A 20979-nucleotide genomic window follows, 5' to 3' on the forward strand; every position below is an offset into this window, starting at 1 on the left:
CGTGGCTGATCTCCCCTCTTTGCCCTTCCACCCATTCGCTTTTGTCTGCCACCAGCCCTTGGTGAAGAGCCTGGCTCTGTGTTCTCCATCCCCTCCTCGCTGGCACTACCAGGCTGGGATGAAGAGCCCCTCAGCCTTCCCTGCTCCAGGCTGGACCAGCCCAGCTCCCTCAGCCTCTGCTCACAGCCCAAGGGCTCCAGCCCCACCTTGGAGGCCCTTCCCAGACCCTGCTCCAGCTGTCAGACATCTTTCCTGTCCTGGGGAACCCAAACCAGGCCACAGTGACCTGGATAATCCATGTCCTTGATGTCCTGGTCACCCAGCCCTGGCCCCTTGTCCCCTGTCAGGCTCTGGGGTGGATCCTGTGGAACATCCTTTGGTAGAGGCTGTGGCCTCAGTGTCCTGCCAGCTCAGCCAAGCCCACTGGAACATTGGGATCCACAACCACCAGGGACCACCAGAGAGATACCCAGGACAGAATAACTCATGGGTAAAGGGGAGGGGAAATATGTTAATGATTTTGGGGAAATGATCATTATATATATGTTTAGTCCAGGACAATAAATGAATATGTGTGCAAAATACAGAAAATTAACAGAAACTTTCCTGTACTCAGCATGCACGGCTTTGGGAGGAGATCTCCCCCATGCATCCAGCTGAATAAAGAATGCAGCTTCTTAATGCCACACTGGGGTTAAGAAGTTTTCTGTTTTATTAAATTTTTGGTGACACTCCCATTGTCATGGAAAGCTCTGTCTGCTGCTGTTCACAAACAGAGAAGGGCTGGTGGCAGATGTGGGGCTCAGAGGCTGCCTTGGGCACAGTGACCATTAAATAATCAAGTGTTTAATGTTCTGTGAAAGAAGGAGGGTCAGAAACAAAACTTCTGCACTGGAATTTGGAGGGGTAGACTTTGGCTTGTTCAGGATGCAGATTTGGGGAGTACAAAATCAGGTACTGATTTTTTTAAGGGAAACAGCCTTTAAAAACAAAGAGGTCCAGGAAGGATGGACACATTTCAAGAAAGTAATCTTAAGGGGGAAGGAGCAGCCTGTCCCAGTGTGGCCAATGATGAGCTAGAGAGGAACATGACTGGCCTGGCTGCCCATGGAACTTTTGTGGGAACTCAGGGGAAAAAAGAGCATGCATAAATTTTGGGCAGAAGGCCAAGAAATTTAGGAAGTGTTTAGGATGTTGTTAGGTTATGCAGAAAGAAAAGTAGAGAGGTGAAAGATCAATTAGAGATTAACCTGGCAACTTCAGCAAAAAATAATAGAAAATATTTCTATAAAACTAATTATAGCAAAACAGGAGATAAGGAGAACCTCTCCTCTTTATTGGATGCAGTGGGGAATATAGTAACTAGATATATAGAAAAGGCTGAGCTACTTACCATCTTGTTTGTCTCAATTTTCAATATAAGGACAGGTTTTCCTCAGGACAAATGCTCTCCTGAGCTGGTAGATGGGCATAGGGAGGAGAACAGACCCCTGTAATCCAGGAGGAAGCAGTTTGTGACCTACTGAGCCACTCAGATGCTCACAGATGTATGGGATCATATAGGATCCATCCTAGGGGGATGAGGAAGCTGGTGGATGAGCTCGCCAAGCTGCTCTCCATCATTTACCATCAGTGCTGGCTCAGCAGGGAGGTCCCAGAGGACTGGAGGTGCCAGTGTGATCCCATCCCCAAGAAGGGCTGGAAGGAGGATGTGGGGAACTCCAGGGCTGTCAGCCTGACCTGGGTGCCTGGCAAGGTGATGGAACAGATCACCCTGAGTGCCATCCCAGGGCACCCACAGGATGGCCGAGGGATCAGAGCCAGCCAGTGTGCATTTCATTATCTGCACTGATGATCTGGATGAGGGGATAGAGTCCATAATCAGAAAATTTGCAGATAACACCAAGCTGGGTGTGAGTGTTGATCTGCTGGAGGGCAGGAGGGCTCTGCACAGGGCCCTGGACAGGCAGGATCCAGGGGCCAAATCCAACAAGCTGAGGTTTAACAAGTCCAAGTGCCGGGTCCGGTATTTTGGCCACAACAACCCCTGCAGCACTACAGGCTGGGGACAGAGTGGCTGGAGAGCAGCCAGGCGGAAAGGGACCTGCAGAGACTGATGGACAGCAGGCTGGGCATGAGCCAGCAGTGTGCCCAGGTGGGCAAGAAGGCCAATGGCTCCTGGGCTGGATCAGGAATGGTGTGGCCAGCAGGACCAGAGCTGATGTACTCAGCACTGATCTGGCCCCAGCTCTGAACTCAGACATTACTGCTGCAGCTCCAGAATAGGGAACACAAAGGGATCACTGCAGAAAACTTTGCTGGGAGATCCTTTAGCTCCTTTAAAGACTCCAAGAGCACAGCCCCTCATTGACAGAGTCTGTGGGCACAGGGAAGGTGCAGAGAAACCAAATGAGAAATGGCACAAACAATGGTTTTCTTTTGTGGACAATATTAAAAAACTAAAACCAAGGGGAAAAAAGAACAAATCCAAAAGAACTATCAAAGGTTATTTATATTACAAATTATTTATATTACTTGGTCTGTCCCTGCTGCAGCCCCGGCACTGCCACCCCCAGGGCTGTACCCGGCCCCGAGAGCACTCAGGCCCTGCAGCAACGCCAGGGCCACCAGGGCAGCGGGGCAGGGCCACGGCAGCAGCACTGGCAACACCAAGTGCTGCTGCTGCTGGGCACAGCTGCTGGGCCAGCACTGATCTGCCCCAGCTCTGCACACAGACATTGCTGCTGCAGCTCCAGAGAAGGCAACTAAAGGGCATCTCTGCGGAAAACTTTGCTGGGATATCTTTTCATTCCTTTAAAGCCACCGAGAGCGTGGCCCCTCATTGACACAGTCTGTGACCACAGGAAGGCGGAGAAAAACAAAATGACACAAACAATGCCTTTTCTTGTGAACAATATGAAAAAAGTAAAACAAAGAAAAAGAACCTCCAAAAGGCAACCCACAAAAATATCAAAGATGACTTTTATTACAAGTGATTTGCAGAAATTAGCCAGCAGTTTAATGTTCCTGAATGCATCCAGTCATCAGTCTCCACACTGCAGCCTTGAGCTCCTGGTTCCTCAGGCTGTAGATGAGGGGATTCAGGGCTGGAGGCACCAGTGAGTACAGAACGGTCACTGACAGATCCAGGGATGGGGAGGAGATGGAGGGAGGCTTCAGGTAGGCAAACATGACAGTGCTGACAAACAAGGAGACCACGGCCAGGTGAGGGAGGCAGGTGGAAAAGGCTTTGTGCCGTCCCTGCTCAGAGGGGATCCTCAGCACAGCCCTGAAGATCTGCACATAGGAGAAAACAATGAACACAAAACAACCAAGTACCAAACAGGCACTAACTGCAGTGGGCCCAAGTTCCCTGAGGTGGGATTTGGAGCAGGAGAGCTTGAGGATCTGGGGGAGTTCACAGAAGAACTGGCCCAGGGCATTGCCATGGCACAGGGGCAGGGAAAATGTATTGGTTGTGTGCAGCAGAGCATTGAGAAAGGCACTGGCCCAGGCAGCTGCTGCCATGTGGGCACAAGCTCTGCTGCCCAGGAGGGTCCCATAGTGCAGGGGTTTTCAGATGGACACGTAGCGGTCGTAGCACATGACAGTCAGGAGGGAATACTCCGTTGAGATGAAGAACAGAAAGAAAAAGAGCTGAGCAGCACATCCTATGTAGGAGATATTCCTGGTGTCCCAGAGGGAATTATGCATGGCTTTGGGGACAGTGGTGCAGATGAAGCCCAGGTCAGTGAGGGCCAGGTTTAGCAGGAAGAAGAACATGGGCATGTGCAGGTGGTGGCCGCAGGCTACGGCGCTGATGATGAGGCCGTTGCCCAGGAGGGCAGCCAGGGAGATGCCCAGCAAGAGGCAGAAGTGCAGGAGCTGCAGCTGCCGCGTGTCTGCCAATGCCAGCAGGACGAATTGCCTGATGGAGCTGCTGTTGGACATTTGCTGTGCCTGCACATGGGGACCTGTTCATGGAGAAAGGACAAGTCAGAAGAGGGTGCTTTGAGCCAAACCTGGGCCGTTCTCTGCAGACTGTCCCACTGGGACTCACCCACCCTTGTTCCTGCTCTAGAAAACCTTCACCCAGATCCCTGCCTGAGCTCCAGTTGTGCTGGCTGCATGTGCCAGGAGCAGCCAGGGCTCTTGAGGAACCATCCCTGCCCCACTGCCCTGGATTTGTGGCCATTTGGCAGAGGGACAAGGCTGGATATTCATCATTTTTCAAGGAAATCACTCCTAATGATGACAGGCTTGGTAGCATCTGCTCTCCCAGTTCTACTGGCCATGGATGGCAGGAGCTGGTTTAAGGAATTGTTTTCCTACCCACACATTGTTTCTGGCTCTCTGAGGTCAGAAATCCCCAGCATTTCTGCTGCACTCAGAGTTTGCCACTGAGAGATGGGAGAGGCAAAGGATTCCCTGTGGCTGAGGAAAGGTGAGGGGCTGGATGGGCTTGTTCCCAACTGCCTTTGCACCTTTGGCTGCAATCAGAGCACTGTCACACTCCTGAGTCACCCTGGGACAAACCAGACCCTGCCCAGAGCAGAGGGATCCCTGAATGTCTCACCCTCTCTCAAGGTCTCTGGGCAAGGTCTCAGCACCCCTTTGTGCCAAGGACACTCACGGCTCCCTGGGCAAACCCAACAGCATTTCCTCAGCTCTGGCAGCTCTGCCCTTCCCCGTGGGACATTTAGGGAACTCCCACAGGCTCTGGCACAGATTTGCACCCAGGAGGGCCGCTCAGAGCTTGGAAGGGCACAGCAAGGAGATCCCTGGCTATGCCCATGATGGGATCTCAGGCAGGGGGCTCAGCTCATTCCCCTTTCCCATGGACTACTTTGCCCACAGCCCCACCGGTGCCAGGGAAGCTTGGACACCCCATTCCCATGGACACACCCCTGCCTGGCAGGAATGCCAAGGGCAGTGCCTGACTCAGCTGCTGCAAATGCCAGAGCCTCCCTGAGAGCAGCAGATAACAGTGACAATATCAGGGCAGGGCAGAAACAAGAGAAGATGTTGTGGTGCTGTGCCTGAGAGGGCAGGGCAGAGACAGCCGGGCACTCAGGACAGTGTTCCCGTTCCCAGCTGTGCCCAGCACCTCCCACACACCAACAGTGCCCTCATCCTTCCCCCAACACTGCTCTCTTCAGCCCCCTCTCCTTCCCTGAGCATCGCCCTGGGCCTGGACATTCCCTCCTCAGAGGAGCCTTGTCCCTGCCAGTGCTCACAGAGCCCATCCCAGCCTGTGTGCCCTGGCCAGGGCCCTACAGAAACCTGCCTGTGTGCAGGGCCCTGGCTGGGGCAGGCTCTGTGTGCAGCTGGGTAAGGGCAGCTCAGGAGAGCCCTGCTGGGCCCTGCAAATGTGATGCTGCTGCTGCTCAGGGCTGAGGAGTGGCTGAGGGCCCTTTGGGAGGCTCCCAGCAGAGATAATGACCACCCAAAGTTACAGTTCTGGAGTCTCTGTAAATGTTCAAACATTCTTTTGATGATCCTGTGCCTCCCTTTCAACTCAGAATGTTCTGTGATTCTGAGATTACAATTCCTGTTCTGCTTCTCTCATCCCCCTGTTGTCTTTAATCCAAAGAGAAAAAAAAAAAAAAAACAAAAAAAAAACAAACACTTGCAACAGTGTTAGAACAGTAAAGTAAAAAACAGACATTTATTGGAAACTTCCAGATGTCCCAGTAGGGATGTAGCACATCCTGACCCCTGATTTCAGCAATTTATTAAGGTTGAATAATTTAGGATATTTAACAGGAACATCCACTAGCAGATTCAGTTGCCCTGGTTACACACCCCTGGGTCAACCCATTGGATTAGGTCCAAAGGCTCCGTTGCCTTCATTTTTTATTATAACTGCTCATATTCCGGACAGAAACCAGAATGTTCATCTTGTAGGTACTATTCCTCACAATAAGACTATACAGCGCTTCAGGAATGTATTTAGACAGTCAGCTTATTGTTCTAAAATCTAAGAGAAAGGTTGAGAAACATACAATACTTAATAAAAATTATAGTTATGGAAGACATAAAGATTATAGTTATAGAAGTATATATTAGTAATTTCACCTAATTAAGAGTTTAATCAAGTTAATGAAATATTATAATTTTATAACTATATAACAGTAATTTGCAGATCTGCAAAGAGTTGAAAAATGTATAAAAAGCAAAAATCTTTATGTCATCACCCTAACCTTCCCACTCTACTCCGAGCAGAAAATTGAAAACACTCTCAGGAAAGCTCCTGATCTTTCCAGCAACCCCAGGCTTACCTTCTTTTGGGAAGTGTCGTCTGGAGCTGTGCCCAGGCTGGTCTGGAGTTGGGAGCAGCCTTGCCCCACCCAGCCCCTCTCAGCAGCAGCCCCTCTCCTGCTCAGAGTGGCTTCTTCCCACCACAGCTTTTCCCCAGTGCTGGGAGCAGCTGCCAGGGCTGGCTGAGAGCTGTCCCTGGCAGGCAGCAGAGTCCCTGCCCCAACACAGCGCCCTGGGCTGCAGGACCCTGCTCTGCAGGACAGCCCTGGGCACCCCTGGCTGCCCTGCACAAGAGACAATCAGAGAATGTACTCACAGAGTCTGTAGGTATTGGGATGTTGCAGCTTTAGGAGATGGCTCCAGGAGCTGCAGCTGCATTGTCCTGCAGCCAGAGGTTCCTGTGCCAAGGGCTGGCAGTGATTCTGCCCCAGGCACTTCTCAGCCCCTTCCCAGCCCTGACTGATTGAAGCTCTCTGTGCCTCTGTGCTGTGCCCGGGCTGTAGGCAGTGCCCCAGCCCTGCTGGGCTGAGAAAAAGGCTGCTCATCAAGAGAAATGTGCTTTTGAAGCTCTTCTTGGTTACCAGGAGCTGCCTCTGTGCCAGGAGCCCAGCCCAGCTCAGCAGCACAGACACAGCACAAGGACTTTAATGAGCCTCTGGGGCTTTCTGCTCAGGCCCTGAACATCAGTCCCTGAGAGGGTGCTGAAGAAACCTCTTCAGAACTCCAAGGCAGAATCACACTCCAAAGTTTCTTGGACTTTTAATGGGTCCCACTGAGGGACACGACTGAAAAAGTGTCCCCAGGCCCCAGGCAGAGCAGAGAACTGGAGGCAGGGATGACAGGTGGGGACAAAGAGAAACCAAGTCTTGGTGCCCTGGGGCACAGCAGGGTCTGTGCCACCAAGGGCTGGGAGGAGACACCTTGTCCTGAGGCACTGGGGCCTCCTGGCAGAGCCCCAGCCAGGCTGGGCACTGTCAGCCCCTTGTCCTGCCCTCAGTGTCCCCCCCTAGCCCACATCCCAGTGGCCTCAAGGATCTGCTGGAAGGAGTCCCTGGGGAGCCTTGCTCAGGAATGGCCCTGGGGGCTCCTTAATGCTCCCTGCAGGGATTGCAGGTTTCTCAAAGGTCTTTGGGTTTTGCTTTTGCCTTTCAGTCTCTGAGAGGTTTGTGCAATCATGGCCTCCAATTATCTGCTGTAATCAGTCCCTGGAGAGGCTTTGTCAATAACAACACTCAGTGGGACTCATTAATGCTTCGGGGTACTTCACTTATTTTAAGGTACTTGGTGTTTCCCTTTTGATACAGACTTTGTGAGAGGTTTGTGCAATCATGGCCCAATTTTCTGCTTTAACAACTCCCTTGAGAGCTTTGTACTGACACTCAGTGGGGCTCATTAATGCTTTGAGATACTCAAGGTTTTTAAGGTACTTTTTGGATTTTAGAATACTTTTAGGTACTTTTAAGGATTTTCCTTCCCACACTGAGTCTCTGAGAGGACTTCGTGCCATCCTGACCTCCAATTCCCTCCTCCAAGGCGACCATGAGGAGCCTGTGTTGGGTATCGTCCACCTTTTTTTTTTTACAACAAAGATGCAACTGAAAGACCTTTGTAAAACTTTCTAAAAGCATCCTAACAAACACAGGACAATTAGCAATAAAATAACAACAACTAAGAGAATTAATAGTCCTGTTTTAGCTAGACATCATCAAACACTGTCGTCCTTTAGGTTGGAAGAATTTATTGAACCAGTCTTTATTTTCCACTTGAAGCTTCTTGAACCCTTCCTTCAGTACCTGAATGCTTTTATGGATTGACTCACTGTGGCTGGAGAGGTTCATGCAACACATGCCCTCAGAGTCTACACAGCCACGCCCATGTGCCCAGAGTAAAAACTCTATCGCTGTTCTGCAAGGTGGCATGTCTGATGGTCTCTGTGTCTGAGAGCAGACCACTCAATGTGAGGGAGGTAGCATTGGTTTGCTTACTTAACAGGCACCCAGGATGGTCTAATTGTCCTAAAGCTTTAGCTGCAGCCACGCAAAGTAGTCCAAATTGGGGGTGCTATGATCCGACACCTGGATTAAAGCTTTCAAAGCCATCTTTTTGATACTGTCCTATACTGCTGCTGCTTCATCATCTGGTAGGCTCTCTCTCTCATCATCTCGTTATCCTTCTCCAGCTAGATGGTTGATTGTCAATTCTGCCCTTGCCTCATTATTAGCATAGTCTTCTATTAATTGATTTAGTAAACACTTCCATCCCCCTTCCCACAGGGTGTATTCTGTAGGTGACAACAACCTGGTCATATAATGTTTTCAATTATAGGGGGTTGAAACATGTTCTGTAAACATGGCCCTCATTATGCTATTAAAACAAGGTAAGTCCTTCCTATGGTCTTTAGCTGCCCTACACAGGTCCTTGATTTCCTCGTAAACCAGTGGCTGATACCTGGGATTCTGCGTCTTCTTTCATAACATATGGGGGCAATGAGAAATTTCGAGACTATTTGCCAGTCTTCTTCCGTAACTGCTCCTTTCCTGATCCTTTCCTAGGGATATTCTGGGATTGTGCGACAAGGTGGCTCTGGGGAATCCAAACTGTCTTCTGGGGAGGAAGAATAACTTGGAGCAGAAATTCAGATTATAAATAGTGTGAAAAATGGGCTTCACATCCTGGATAATGTGTGTTATATTGTTGCCAGAGGGTGAGGAAGAGGGTGTTGCTATTTTGTCAGATGTTGGGGAGGAAGTGCCTTGATTTAAGATGGTGGACTTCCAGGGTGGAGTTCTGGAGGCATGGCCCAGGGTGAGAGTGAAATGACTGACAGTGGGGCATGACCCACAGTGGTGGGGGTGGAGTCTGGACGTTCGTTCAGAGTGGAAGAGAAAGTTGTAGTAGCAGGAAGTGGAGGAGCCAAGATGGAAGGAGGATGGTTGGGCTCCCAAACCACATTTGGGCTCCTTCTGTCTTGAGTCTCCACGGCATGATGCTCCAAGACTGTGTGGCCATTGCCATCTTGGACCATGGTGGAAGGTCGGCGAAAGGCAGGTTTGAGGGGAGGTCCCTAGTTAGGAGTGAGCAATGGATTGAGTTTTCAACACACTGCTTGCTGGTGAAGGGTCTCAAGGATGGTGTGGAAGATGGGGAGCAGGCAGGGTGCAATGGGGTCCCTTTTGATCGAAAGGTTGTACAGTTGAACTCCCACGGAGTCCCAAAATTCAGTGGTATGGATTTCATCAGCAGAAGTGTCTGGAAAATTTTCAGTGATCCACCTCAGGATTGATTTTAATTTTTTCTTTGAAAATATTTTTTCATGATCAGTGAGAATTAACTTAAAGCATCCATATACGCTCCTTTCTACTTTGGACATCTGGCTGCCCATTTGTCTCTTTCTCTGCCTTATGGGGAAGAGCCAACGGAACACCCCAAATCAATTATGGGTGCATATTGTAAAAACACAGGTGCAAAATGGGCAATAAATGTCTTGTGTTTCCCCAAACCCACCTGCAATCCTATGCAGGTGAAACTGTCATCGTCCTGCTGATCCTGACCAAGGTCCCTTGAAGCAGCAATGAATCTGCCGGGCTCAGCACAATCCAAAGTCCTGGGGAGCACTGGCCTATCCATCAGCTAACCCCAGCTGATGTGACTGACACAGGGAGCCCTGAATGCCATGGTCTCTGTTCAGGCACCAAATGTCACAATGAAGGGGGCTGCGAGAGACCTCTCTGGTTCCCTGACTTAAGGACGAGGGTGGTGAAAATGAAAAGGACAGGATCAACGGAGTTGTTTAAGAGGAACTTTAATACAGGGTGAGAAACAATAAACGTGGAGAAGTCGAGCACACTACAAGGGGCAGGATCTAAAGACCTGAGACAAAGGGGAAGAAACAACATGTACACTTGGGGGTAGAACACTCCAGAACAATAACCATATAGGAGAAACAAATAACCAATAGGGGAGTAGAACTTGGACAACTTAGCATAACAACACTAACTGCTTATTGGAGAACTCTCAAGCTCACCCTAAGTTAATAAAAATATTCCCAGGGCTGGAAACTCATGTCAAATTCTTTTGGGGTAAAATCTGGCTGACTATCAGTTACAGCTGGGCTAACTACCGCAATGCTGATTTGCACTGGCCCCTTGAATCCATGTGGCCCAACAGAGCCACAATGATGTCCTTGGTTCCACAAGGCTCTACAGTGTCACAAGGGTCCCTTGGATGCATGGTGCTCTGCAGTGCCACAATGACCCCTCCATTTCACAAGGCTCCCAAGTGTCATATGGGTCTCCATAGGAAGGAAACCATGGAGCCCCATGTTTCAGTGTTAGCGTTCAAAAACACATAATCACGGAGCGATTATATGCGGTGCTTTTTATTAAGAGCTCTGGGAATCGGCGTATATTCAACCCAAATCTGACTCCGACCATACATCCGAAATTATCATGTTTTATACTCTATCGTTACATAACTTTCATGTTAATTATTAAACTTATATTGTTCTATTCTATACATAAATTTAGCCCCTCTCTGCATTTCCAACATAGTTCTTCACTATTCTTCTTATGGTTATATAATAATTACATTTAATTACTAAACAATCATCACATCTAACAATTATATAATTTATCATACTGCTTACGCAGGTGCAGTTGATCTGGGAAAGCACAAAGCCTAACATTTTAGATTCTATCTTTAACTTTTCCCAGGGTTCCACTGTCATTCTCCCCCCTTTGAAAGCATTTTCACTTCACTATAGGTGTAAATGTTTTCACTTAATACAGTCCTTTATTCCTTAGTTCGTACTTGGTTCTTCAAATCCAGGGTTGATGTAAACGTTGTCGTGGATGCTGTTACGAACTGGAGAACCAGAAGATGGTGGGCGTGGATCTCGTGTTAGTGCCTTTATTATCCTCTGTTTCCAGGATGTTTTCTTCTGTATCTCTCCCTTTAAGATGCTGTAAACTAACCAAATTGCTAAGAATACAATTAGTAAGATTATCACACTCTCAATGATAGATTTAATCCATGAACTCACATTCCACCCCAATCCTTTAAAGATTTTTCCTAACCAGCTTGTAGCCAAATCCTTTTGCTTTTCTTGTGCTTCATGATCTATTTGTTTCAACTGATTGATGTCATATTCTACATCTGCAGTTACATTTGAGATATGAACGCAGCAATGATCAACTTGTCCCTTTAAAAATCCACATACTCCATGCTCTTTCAGGAGTAACATATCTAGGGCCAATCAATTTTGTAAAGTCATTTTTGTGGTGGCTTGTAATTGTATATTTAATTCTTTAAATCCTTCCCGGGTGACTCTTGCCAGTCTACCTACCTGACCTGTAAGTTTGTACAGCATGTCTCTGCTCTTATAGTTTGCTATAGGACCAAGCAATGACTCTAGGGCCCATCCAAATTTCACTCCACTAGAGGGTTCTTGCCAAGTGTCAACTGGATTTTCATTGTCTAGAACTTCTCGTCTTGCTCTTATCTGCAGAAGTTCATGTTTTCCATTGAATGGGGACTTTTCCCAAATTGGACATAAGGTTGGGAGGCCTAAAGTAATCTCCTTTACTTTCCCGTCTACAGGCAGATGTGTTGTCCAGGTACCATCACTTGCTGCCCATACAAATTGTCCTGGACCTCGAATTGTAATCCTGGTACACTCTATAATTACTTTATAATTCACTCTGCCTTGTTTATGTTTGATCCCTCTGCAAGCACAACCAATTTGTAGGGCTATTGCCAGGGGTGGCATCTGTTTTACCTCTTCATCATCTGAAGTGCAGTCGTAAGTTCTATTACGTGCCCACCAACTTACTTTGTCTGCCCTCGTTCTGCTACTAGTGTCAGTGTTCATTATTGCCGGATCTGTTTCATTCTCGGGGCCTTCCCACTTAATACACCAAGGAGTGTTTGCCATATATTGGAATCTTTGAAGAATACTCACAGACCACACACTGTCCCAAGGTTCCATCTGATCTTTCTTATCCTTGGCCTCACATTCCCATACCAGAGTTGTTTCTGTAACTTGCCTCGATTTGGGTACCAGTTTACATGTAATTGTTTTGTTCTTTTGTATTTCAGGTAGTTTTTATGTTATGATTCCCCAATTTACTGGGTCTCCTGCTGCCTTTGGTATTGGCAGACAGGCAGTTATTCAGCTGGTGTTTTGCATTTTGGCAAAATCTTTGACTAATCTGATCATTACATTCTCAGCCCGAACTGCATTAGAAACCTTTATCACCTGTGTTTCCGTTTGTACCTCTCTTCATTCTAGAATGAAGAGTGGTTAGTTGATCATTTTGCATTCCACATCCCAAAGATATTAATAACCATAACGTTAGCACAATTACTGATAGCATTCTGAAAGCAATTAAACACGTCTTATCTGCAGCCTTTGTTCATTCCAGAGTTTATACAGTCTGTGATCCAGGATGGACTTTCTTCACTCGGGTATAGTGGATCCAGGGTTCCACGTCGGCTATTTTGACTGCTGTAAAGGTGGTCAGTAGTACCTGATGGGGTCCACTCCACTTTCCTTTCAGTGGTTCCTCGTTCCAGTTCTTGATGTATGTTATGGACTGGGTTCTCGAGAGTCAGTGGTCTATTCCACATGTGGATACTCCGGAGCCAAGCTAAAGTTTTCCCAAGAGACAGAACATGATTATACACTTCCTGCTTTCCTGTGACATGTACATTAGGGTTAAGCTCAGGAGATTCATATGGTTTCCCATACAATATCTCATAAGGACTGACTGACATCCCACTCCTAGGCTTTATCCGAATCCTCAACAGTGCTATTGGCAAAGCCTGGGGCCACTGCAATTTGGCTTCTTGGCATATTTTGCCTTTTTAGTGTCTGATTCATCCTCTCTACCTGTCCACTTGACTGGGGTCTCCACGGTGTGTGGAGGTCCCAATTTATCCCCAGAAATCTACTTACCTCTCTTACTACTGTAGCTTTGAAATGGGGTCCCCTATCTGATGATACCCCTAGAGGTACCCCAAACCTGGGAATAATCTCCTGTAGTAACCACTTAACTGTTTCCTTTGCTTGGTTCGTGCGACAGGGAAGGGCTTCTGGCCACCCAGAGAATGTGTCAACCCCCACTAACAGGTATTTGTATCCTCGAGTCCTTGGTAGTTCTACAAAATCTACCTGCCAATAGTCTCCTGGCTCTATTCCTATCCAAATTCTTCCTAGCTGTGCCTGTCGCCTGGCCATTGGGTTGCTTTTCAAGCAGATATCACATTTTGACATTACTGATTTTGCCATTGTTAACATCCATACTGAAATTAAACTCTGCTATAGCAATTTTACCAATGCCTCTGCTCCCCAGTGACATTCGCTATGTTTAATTTGTAGAACCTCTCTCATTATCAAGGGGGGTACCACTATTTGTCCTTGTGCAGTTACATACCATCCCTCTGAATTCTTTTGTGCATTTAGCAAACGTGCCAGTCTCTCATCTTCTACTGAGTATTTTGGTTTTGGAAGCAAATTGAATTGGGATACATTAAGCTTCAAAGGTATCAATGCCATTGTTGTTTGTACCTCTCGAGCAACCTGTCGGGCTTCCCAGTCTGCCTTTCGATTTCCCTCACAGATTTTGGAGTTTCCTGATTGGTGTGCTTTGCAGTGAATGATTGCTACTTGTTCAGGTTTTTGTACTGCCTTTATCAATTGCAGGACTGCATCCTGATGTTTAATGTGCGTACCCCAAGAAGATAACAGTCCTCTTTCTTTCCACAGTGCTCCGTATACATGCACCATTCCAAAAGCATATTTTGAGTCAGTCTAGATATTTACCTTTTTCCCTTCACTTAATTCTAATGCCCTGGTTAAAGCAACCAGTTCTGCCCTCTGGGCAGATGCATTTGGTGGTAATGCCTTTGCCTCCACTACTGTATTGACTGTTGTTACCACATATCCAGTGTATCTGGTTCCGTTTTCCACGAAGCTACTCCCATCTGTAAACGGCTTCCACTCCGGTTGCTCTAGTGGGACGTCTTTCAGGTCTTCTCTTGCTGAATAGGTGTACTCTATTACTTCTACACAGTCGTATTCTAATGGGCCTTCTTCAGTTGTGGTACCTAGGAACAAAGCTGGATTCAAAAGGTTAGTTGTTTTTAATGTGACATCATCCTGCTCAGTCAGGACTACCTGGAATTTCATCATCCTGCTGGGAGATAGCCAATGGCCCCCCTTTTGTTCTAAGACAGTGGTTACCATGTGTGGTACATAGACATCTATGTGCCTTCCCATAGTAAGTTTCCTGGCTCCTTGTATCAGGATCACAGTAGCTGCGACTGCCCACAGACATGGGGGCCACCCGGCACTTATGTTGTCGAGTTGTTTGGAAAAGTAGCCCACCGGCCTTTTCCAGCTTCCCAGATGTTGGGTCAGGACTCCTAGTGCTAGGCGCAGCCTTTCATGTACAAACAGCTGAAAATCTTTAGACAAATCAGGTAACCCTAATGCTGGAGCAGTTGTCAGTGCTTCCTTTAATTTTAGGAAGGCTTCTTTCTGTGGTTTGCCCCAGGTGAATGGCTGCATCTTCTGAGCTTCATACAGGGGTTTCGCAATCAGTCCATAGTCCATGATCCACAAGCGACATCATCCTGCCATCCCGAGGAAGACTCGCAGCTCATGTAAATTCTGGGGCTCTGGAATAGCACAAATAGCTTGGATACGATTAGTACCTAGTTTTCGTTGCCCTTGTGAAATTTCACATCCCAGGTAAATGACAGTCTGTTGTGCGATTTGTGCCTTTCCTCTGGATGCTTTATAGCCTCCCATCCCCAGTGAATTTAAAATCTCAATGGTTACCTTTATACAGGTTGCTCTTTCTTCTGTAGCTATTAGAATATCATCAACATACTGCAACAATAAGTATTGGTCTCTTGGTACTTGCCCATTTTCAGTCCAAATCTCCAGTTCCTTTGCCAGTTCGTTTCCGAATAGGGTTGGCAAGTTCTTGTAGCCTTGTGGGAGTCGTGTTCAGGTGAGCTGGGTCTTTCTTCCATTCCCTGGGTTTTCCCACTCAAAGGCAAACAGTTTCCTACTTTCTTTGTCAAGGGGGATGCAGAAAAAGGCATCTTTTAAATCAATTACGGTAAACCATTTATATATCTCCTTTACGGATGTTAGCAATGTATAAGGATTTGTTACCACTGGATAAATGTCCTTTGTTATTTTATTTATTGCTCTCTAATCCTGCACTAATCTATATTCACCATTTGGCTTCTTTACTGGAAATATTGCTGTATTAAATTCTGATTCACATTCTTCTAAAATTCGGTATTTCAAGAATTTCTCAATAATCTTTACTATTCCTTGCCGTGCTTCTGGTTTTATGGAATATTGTTTGACCTGTACAGCCCTTGCCCTTTCTTTTAACTCTACATGCACTGGTTGTGCCAATTTAGATTTCCCTGGTATATCTGTCTCCCATACAGAGGGAATCACTGCATCTTCTACCTCCCTAGGGATAGAGGGGACAGGTTTTTTTTTGATCATTAATATCTGTCCCGTCTTTGATTCAGGTATTTTCATTATAAGCTCTCCATTTTCAAAGGTTATTACCGCATAAATTTTGCTAGCAAATCTCTCCCTAAAAGCGGAATTGGACACTCAGGTACATATAAAAATTAGTGTGTCATGATCTTGTTTCCAAAACACAAATTTAGGGGTTGCAGGAAAGGCCGTTTTTCCTCTTTCCCTGTAGCGCCGACTATTGTCGTTTCCTTGTCCCCAATTTGTCCTTCCAAATCATTCAATACAGAAAAACTAGCTCCGTATCTATTAGAAATCTGACCTCTTTATGCCCTAACTGTATATTTACAACAGGTTCCTTAACTTGTTCTACCGGTTCTACATCTAGTCAGCTGGTATACTCCCCCAGGACCATCTCCTTGGTAGCCTGCTGGAACTGATTGCCGTGGTCAAACTGGTTATTCAAACTTGGGCAATTTCCCTTCCAATGCCCCTCCTGCTTACAATACGAACATTGATTCAGGCTTAACCCCTGGGTAACTGGTCTCCTACCCCGACCATTCCTGTTACGCCCCCTGAAATTTGGGTTCCCTCTCCCCTGTATTACTGCCAAAAGATTCTGCTGCTGCCTTTTACTAGCTTCTTTTTCCCGATTGTTATATACCTTCCAGGCGACCTCGAGTAACTTATCCAAATTCCTTAATTCTTCCCCTTCTAATTTTTGCAATTTTCTACGAATGTCATCCTGTGATTGGCCCAAGAATATGAGAGCAAGCTGAACCTTTGTTTGCTCTGTATCCATTTGGAGGTCTGTATATTTCCTTGCTACCTCCTTAAGCCTCTCCAAAAACACAGTGGGAGATTCCTTCTTTTCCTGTCGAACCTCCTATAGTTTGGACCAATTTATAGTTTTGGGCACAGCATTCTGAACTCCTATTTGGATCCACTCTTGGTATTTCCGTAATCTCCTCATATCACACGATAAATTAGGGTCCCAATTTGGATCCTCAATTGGGAAATTCAGATCTAAGTTCCCTGTTACCAGCCCATTTCTAATATCTTCTCTTGCCCTCTCTTTGGCTGCCTTGAGTACCATTTCTTTTTCAGTAGAATCCATCAGAGTATCTCATATTACTTGTATGTCATCCCAGTCAGGATTTCGCGTTTTCATAACCATTTTTACTACACGTGCCACTTTATCAGGATTTTCTCTATAAGTTCCGGCTGACCATTTCCAAATTACTAAGTCTGCCGGGGAAAAAGGCACTTTTACAAATACTGGCCCTTCCACTCCGACACCTTGTCGCAAGGGGGCAATCACAGTCCATTTTTGTTTCCTTATGCCATCTCTATGCACAACTGGAGCAAGCTTTGCCCAACCCCGGGTTCTATGAGCTATTGGGGTCACTGATTAATTACCATCGCTATCTTTTTCAATCGCATACCTCTTTCCCCTTTCTATCACAGTTAGGTTTTGCTCATCTTCCGAGGAAGAGGGATCGGGTGATGATGGGAGAGGAGGATAAAGAGGGAAAGGTGTACTAGATGAGACAGGTTCAGGGGTAGGTGGGTGAGGAGCAGGTAGTGGGATAGGGACAGATGAAACAGGTGGGATAGGGTTAGGTTCTCTTGATCCTATTGGAGCTACTTGTAAATCAATATCTGTATAATTTTCTCTACTCAAGCTTTCTCTTAACGCCAAGTGTTCTAAACAACGTTCCTCACAAACCCCACACTTTACAGATGTTTTAACCATTAATAATCCACATTCATTCTGCCATTCTGGCTTTCCCCGTAAGTAGAAAAACAGATCAACATATGGGACTTCATTCCATTTTCCTTCTTGTTTACAAAACGACATTAACTGCGAAATAGTGTTATATTGCAGAGTACCATATTTTGGCCATTTTTCACCATTCTCCAAGGCATATTCTGGCCACCATGAATTACAAAAATCAATCAACTTAGTTTTACGTAATCCTTCCCCAAAGTTATCTTGTTTCCAATGTGCTAATAAGCACCCCAAAGGAGAATTTTGCGGGATAGGGATGTTACTGCCCAAAATCCCTTTAAGTTTCTCCATTTCAAAAATACCACAAATGCCGAACCTGCAACACTTTCACGATTGTCTTACGGAACGGTGCCTAGGCTTACACCAACAGGAATTCCTTTAGCCCAACCAAGCGTAGCTTTCGCTGCGTCTTATTGGCAGGCATCCAAACCAACGTAAAAAGCACCTTACCTTTACCTTACCTTTCTCCCGGGGACGTTTGTGAGCGGCGGAAGCGGTCGCGGCCGATGGGCTCCCCGAGAATCCCTCGGTGCCAGCTGGAGCATGATCAAGTCGTGAACTCGCTCAGCAGCACTCACAAGGGTCTCTTCTGGGTTCGCCAAAATGTTAGCATTCAAAAACACATAATCACGGAGCGATTATATGCGGTGCTTTTTATTAAGAGCTCTGGGAATCGGCATATATTCAACCCAAATCTGACTCTGACCATACATCCGAAATTATCATGTTTTATACTCTATCGTTACATAACTTTCATGTTAATTATTAAACTTATATTGTTCTATTCTATACATAAATTTAGCCCCTCTCTGCATTTCCAACATAGTTTCTCATTATCCTTCTTATGGTTATATAATAATTACATTTAATTACTAAACAATCATCACATCTAACAATTATATAATTTATCATACTGCTTACGCAGGTGCAGTTGATCTGGGAAAGCACAAAGCCTAACATTTTAGATTCTATCTTTAACTTTTTCCAGGGTTCCACTATCATCAGGAGCTGATGAACGGCAGCCTCCTGAGGGTAAGGTAAGCCTGACCTGTCTGTCCTGGATATTCAAAATTATGAATGTAATGTAAAATCCTAATTTCAGACATTTCTGCCTGGAGAAGGATGATTTTTTTCCATACAAAGAAAAGCACAGAGCCCTTCACAATGTTTGGAAAACAGGTGAGTTCTGGCACTCAGAAGTTAAAGGCCAGCCAGACCTGTCTGTCCTGGCAGCTTTTCTCTGGCAGCAATCCTTGGATACACAGAAATTTGGCGGTGAAATCCAAATTTTGGCCATGGATACCTGGAAAAGACGGACAGTTCTTTTCTATACAAAGGAAAGCCTAGAGCCCCAGTGTTTCAGGGGCAGATGGGAGTGACCTTCCACATTCCAAGGTCAGCCAGACTTGACCATTCCAAGGTCAGGTGACTCCTGGGAGACTGAGGCAGCCACACCTATTTCATGTTCCCTTGGCTCCACAGGGCCCTGCAGTGTCACAATGGTTCCCTTGCTTCCATGAGGTCTTGCAATGACACAATGGCTCCTTGCTTCCATGATGCCCTTAGGTGTCATAATGACCCCTTGGTTGCACAAGTCCCTAAGGATCTTAATAGTCTCCATGATTCCACAAGGCCCCACAGTGTTCTAATGGTCTTTGGGTTCCAAGAAGCCTCAATGTGTAACCATTGCCCCTTGGTTCCACTGGGGCTCAGCAGTGCAACAATGATCCCCTTGTTCCCACAACTTCCCATAGTGTCAGAATGGCCTCATGGAAGCATGTGACCCTGCAGGGTCACAATGTTCCTTTGGTTCCATGGGCCTCCACAGTGTCACAATGGTCTCCATGATTCTATGGGGCCTTGCAATGCCACAATGCTCTCCATGGATACACAAAGCCCTGCAGGATCACAACGGCCCTTTGGCTCCATGGGACCCTGAAATGCAGCAATGGCCTCTTGGTTCCACAAAGCCCTGCTGCTTCAGACTGGCCCCTTGGGACCATGTGGTCCAACACAGCCACAATGATGTCCTTGGTTCCACGAGGCCCCACAGTGTCACAGTGGCTCCTGGGATCCATGGTACCCTGCAGGGTCACAATGTTCCCCTTGGTTCCAAAAGTTCCTACAGTGTAACAGGTTCCACAAGGGCCTGCAGTGTCACCATGGCCTATTGGTTCCACAATGCCCTGCAGTGTCACAATGGTCTCCATAGGAAGGAAACAAGTGAGCCCCAGTGGTGCAGGGGCAGTCACCAGAGAGGCAGTCACCAGAGGCCAAGTCTAGCCAGCCTTGTGTCGCCCTGGTTTTTGAAGATTTTCTAAGCCTTCTGATGTTGACATTCTTGTAGTGAACTTTGTCACACACTTTCTGTAAATAACTCATTGTTTTGCATTCCTTTGTGGAGGAGGAGAGAGTTGAAGGGCTGTTGGTTTGACCAGTGTCATTGGAGAGGTGGCACTGTCACCTTCCAATCCATTGTCACTTTTGTAAAACTATAAATGTTGGACTCAGAAAATAAACTTCCCTTTTTTCCTTCACCTTGAGAACAGCGGTGTGCACTTCAGTTCTTTCCTGTCCTCTAGTGACATCTGGTAACTGCCAAAGTGCAAAGTGTACTGCAGCCTAGGCTGAGACACAGAGTCCAGATTGCCGGTGAGGTTTTATTGTCACCCCTCTTTGGTGCTTTGCCTGCTGTTCTGGTGGTGAAGGCAACCTCTGTGGGTTTCGAGAAGGATTCCCTCATTTTGGACCTCTGGAGGGAGGTCCTGGAGTGGAAACAGGTTTCCGTTTCCTGGGATTGTTAGCATTCAAAAACACAATCACAGGGGATTATATGCGGTGCTTTTTATTAAAGAGCTCTGGGAATCGGGGTATTACCCAAATCTGATTCCGACCATACGTCCGATATGATCATGTTTTTATACTCTATCGTTATACAACTTACATGCTAATTATTAAACTTATATTGTTCTATTGTATACATAAATTTAGCTCCTCTCTGATTTTCCAACATAGTTTCTCACTATTCTTCTTATGGTTATATAATAATTACATTTAATTACTAAACAATCATCACATCTAACAATTATATAATGTATCATACTGCTTATGCAGGTGCAGTTGATCTGGGAAAGTACAAAGCCTAACATTTTAGATTCTATCTTTAACTTTTTCCAGTGCTCCACTATCAGAATGATTTTGAGAGATTGTTTCTGTGGTCTCTTTTCGGACTATGCAAAGGCATTCTCCAGGGAGGTGTGGTTTCTTTTGGGGGTCCGCGTCATGGAGGCCCTCTTTGATGATTGAAGCGCAGACATGGGATTGCTGCTGGTGCAGTGGAAAAAGTGTGAGGATCTTTGGCGGGGGTCTGGTTCTTGTATCCCTTGGAGTTCCCAGGGAAGCCCTTCTGTCTTGGACA

The 20979-nt window shown here is 46.5% G+C and overlaps 1 pseudogene; it reads right to left on the reverse strand.

Annotated features, from left to right (window-relative positions):
- Window positions 1–2263: 2263 nt before the first annotated feature.
- LOC131092457 (olfactory receptor 14J1-like) lies at window positions 2264–3951 on the reverse strand (annotated as a pseudogene).
- Between the last annotated feature and the right edge of the window lie 17028 nt (window positions 3952–20979).

The sequence above is a fragment of the Melospiza georgiana genome, chromosome 22 (assembly GCF_028018845.1).
Source record: "Melospiza georgiana isolate bMelGeo1 chromosome 22, bMelGeo1.pri, whole genome shotgun sequence".
Classification (NCBI taxonomy): Eukaryota; Metazoa; Chordata; class Aves; order Passeriformes; family Passerellidae; genus Melospiza; species Melospiza georgiana.